Source organism: Diaphorina citri, unplaced genomic scaffold, assembly GCF_000475195.1.
Source record: "Diaphorina citri unplaced genomic scaffold, Diaci psyllid genome assembly version 1.1 scaffold979, whole genome shotgun sequence".
Lineage (NCBI taxonomy): Eukaryota > Metazoa > Arthropoda > Insecta > Hemiptera > Psyllidae > Diaphorina > Diaphorina citri.
In genome coordinates this window covers 4,530-8,308 of record NW_007378410.1, presented here as the reverse complement: position 1 = coordinate 8,308, position 3,779 = coordinate 4,530, and the positions used below count along the sequence as shown (strand labels likewise).

Below are 3,779 nucleotides of genomic sequence, written 5' to 3'. Positions count from 1 at the left end.
TCCAGGGGCTTCCAGAGGGGAGGGGGTCATCAGGCCTAGGTTCATCAAGGGGGCCTGAAACCATTTCTGTAGCAAGGGAAATTTCAGGCTGTTTAAGGTCCCCCAGTCAGCCTAGTTAGCTTAGTTGGTAGTGCGTCTGCCTTGTAAGCGCTAGGCCGCGGGTTCGATTCCCGCCCGGGGCGGATTTTATCCTGATGGGATAATGTTCGTTCTCGGAACGGCTGGCTTTCTCCTATCCTGTCTTCCTTTTCTCTTCGATTTCGGGACGATAAGACCATAGCAGTTACAGTTCTCTCTGTCAAACCTCTTAAAAAAAAAAAAAAAAGATTACGGTAGGTATGAAGCCGTTTTGGTGACGAAGGTTTACCCTTCATTCAGCAACAAATTACTACCCTCATCACATTAACCTCACTCAATCTGAGTGTGGCCGGGAAAAGCCAGCAGTACGCCATTGCCCACATGGTCACCCATCCGGATACCAACCATGCTCAACGTTGCTTAACTTCAGTGATCCATTGAGAACTGGTGTATTCAACGTGCTATCACCGCGGGCTATAAACAAGTTTTAATCCTATAACAGCTCTGTCCGAATTTAAACTGGTTCTCTTCTGGTGATAGTATGACCTTGATCGCGTTCTTATCACCTATGACATTTAACTGTACCTACCTTCTGGTGAACTAGATTCTTTTGATCCTTTCGAGCACGATGCAAAAAATTTTGCAAATAGGTTTTTTCAACATTCAATATAAAAGTATACCTAGGTAGGTATCTTCTACTCTCGGCCTGTGTGTATTATACTTATATTTTGCTCCTTACATCAAAGTAATTATACTTTGTTCCTTTGTAAAGACATACGTAATGTCGTAAAGAGTAGGTAAGTACTTAGGTACTTTGATACTTTCAAGGAACTTCTGTTGTTTATAAATACTTTGTAAATGAAACATGCACATAAGTACCCTAAATATTCTATAGTATTATACTGATGAAAATTTGTAAAAATGAGTTGAAAAATAATCTTTACTCAAACGTTCGGACTGTGATAATAAATTGTTCTCCCCATTATTGTTGTTTAAAAAATCGAGTAAAAAACTCAGAAAACCAAAATTGAAGATGTTGGAATGGAAATATGGAAGAAAAAATAGACATGGGCAGATCATATAGCAAAGAATGTTACACCAAAAGAGGACAGAATAAATTCAGGAATAGTTAGAATGGAAATATGGAAGAAAAAATAGACATGGGCAGATCATATAGCAAAGAATGTTACACCAAAAGAGGACAGAATAAATTCAGGAATGGTTACTAAGAGATAGCCAAAGAAATAGAGGACGTCCAGCAAAAAGATGGCAAGAAGCTTTGATGAAACCTGTGATATGACCTTTATTTTCCTCAAATATGACATTTATTTTCCAAAAATATGACCTTTTCCGTAAAATAAAATAAAATAGCTTTGATGAAACCTGTGAAAACGCTTTGGACACACTAGACAGGATAGAATACAATGAAGAAAAAACTAGGAGAGTCCCTTGCTCCTGATGGGGATTCTACGGAATATACGGGCTATGATATGGAAAAAGGAAATATATTGCTTATGTATAAATAAGTGCGTAGATGGATAATTTTATGACCTTTTCCGAAAAAAAGCTAAAATATGACTAAATAGCATGATGTCATGACAATATGACATTTGGTTGTCTCTGTTAATAAGAGATAGCCAAAGAAATAGAGGACGTCCAGCAAAAAGATGGCAAGAAGCTTTGATAAAACCTGTGAAAACGCTTTGGACACACTAGACAGGATAGAATACAATGAAGAAAAAACTAGGAGAGTCCCTTGCTCCTGATGGGGATTCTACGGAATATACGGGCTATGATATGGAAAAAGGAAATATATTGCTTATGTATAAATAAGTGCGTAGATGGATAAAATAATAATAATAATAAGATCAGACCCCCCCTCCTAAATGGTCTTGCACAGATTCAAGAAAACCTATCAGACCTAAGCCATAGGGTTGAAAGTTGCAATCCAGCATTCTGAGCTCGATTCTCGAAAACATATTTCCTAAGCAGAGAAGTACCTCTGAGCGGAGCTCATGGCTAAGTTCCAGTAAGTCCACAAGAAATTAAAGGTTCATAGGAAAAAGGTACACTCAACAAAAGAAATATGGTCAAATTTCACATGTATGCATTTGTAATATTATTTTTACACAAAATATTCCCATTAACATGTACCACTCTACCAGCTACTGACTGAATACTCAGGTTCTCACAGAAAATATTATTTCCAATAAATAGGGGAAAAGGATATTGACCTTATGTTTAACAATGAACTGTTGCATCAAATTTGAGACTTTGAGACAATATTCCCATTAACATGTACCACTCTACCAGCTACTGACTGAATACTCAGGTTCTCACAGAAAATATTATTTCCAATAAATAGGGGAGAAGGATATTGACCTTATGTTTAACAATGAACTGTTGCATCAAATTTGAGACTTTGAGATTTTTATGATGAGGGCTAAGTATTCATTAATTGGACATTTCATGGAAATAACTGAGAACTGAGTGAATAAGTTTACGATTATGTGGACCAGATATTAAACCTACATATATGTATATATTTGAGAACAGTCTAACGTTTTTCAAGTATGTATTTTATGATGAGGGCTAAGTATTCATTAATTGGACATTTCATGGAAATAACTGAGAACTGAGTGAATAAGTTTACGATTATGTGGACCCGATATTAAACCTACCTATATGTATATATTTGAGAACAGTCTAACGTTTTTCAAGTATGTTCCTACGTGAGAAAATTCTACTTTTTCAATAACATCTTTACATATCAATATCAAACATCTTAATAATCTTTTTCAAAAGTATCGTCTAAACCAGCGATTTTCAACTGGCGGTCATGGTCCCCCTCTCCTCTTCAAGAAAAACCTGGATATGGGCCTCCTAACCTGTGTATGTGGCCCGGGAAGTACCTGCAATTGTAGCTGGAAGTTGGAAATCCCTGTCCCCCTCTCCTCTTCAAGAAAAACCTGGATATGGGCCTCCTAACCTGTGTATGTGGCCCGGGAAGTACCTGCAATTGTAGCTGGAAGTTGGAAATCCCTGTCCCCCTCTCCTCTTCAAGAAAAACCTGGATATGGGCCTCCTAACAGTCCTAACCTGTGTATGTGGCCCGGGAAGTACCTGCAATTGTAGCTGGAAGTTGGAAATCCCTGTCCCCCTCTCCTCTTCAAGAAAAACCTGGATATGGGCCTCCTAACCTGTGTATGTAGCCCGGGAAGTACCTGCAATTGTAGCATGTGGCCTTGTGTGTATACACATGGAAGTTGGAAATCCCTGTCTCTAAACTAAACCGATACATAATTACATACCTCTGTATGTGTAAGTTCAGTTACGCCAGGCTTATTAGTTTAAAGCCAAGCCAACCCATCTGGCTTACCTATAAGCGCTTGGTCGTGAGTTTGATTCTCTCGGAACGGATGGATGGCTTTCTCCTATCCTGTCTTGATTTTAAAACTTTGAGACCAATAACCTTTTCAACCAAAACCAAACAACTCCCAAAACCGAAATGTCTGAATCTGAGAACAATTTCCTTTATAGTAATCATTGACACACTATATTTTTTTATTTATACCTAAGCAGGTGAAAATCCCCACTTTGGCCATCTGACACACTATAACAGACCTACAATAAAAAGGAAAATATTATTCTTACAAAACATTGGTTAGCCCAGTGGTAACGCGCTTGCTTATCATGCAGAA

At 38.1% G+C, this 3,779-nt stretch overlaps 1 pseudogene; it reads right to left on the bottom strand.

Moving 5' to 3' along the window:
- Positions 1-435: 435 nt before the first annotated feature.
- LOC113469171 lies at positions 436-553 on the bottom strand (annotated as a pseudogene).
- Between the last annotated feature and the right edge of the window lie 3,226 nt (positions 554-3,779).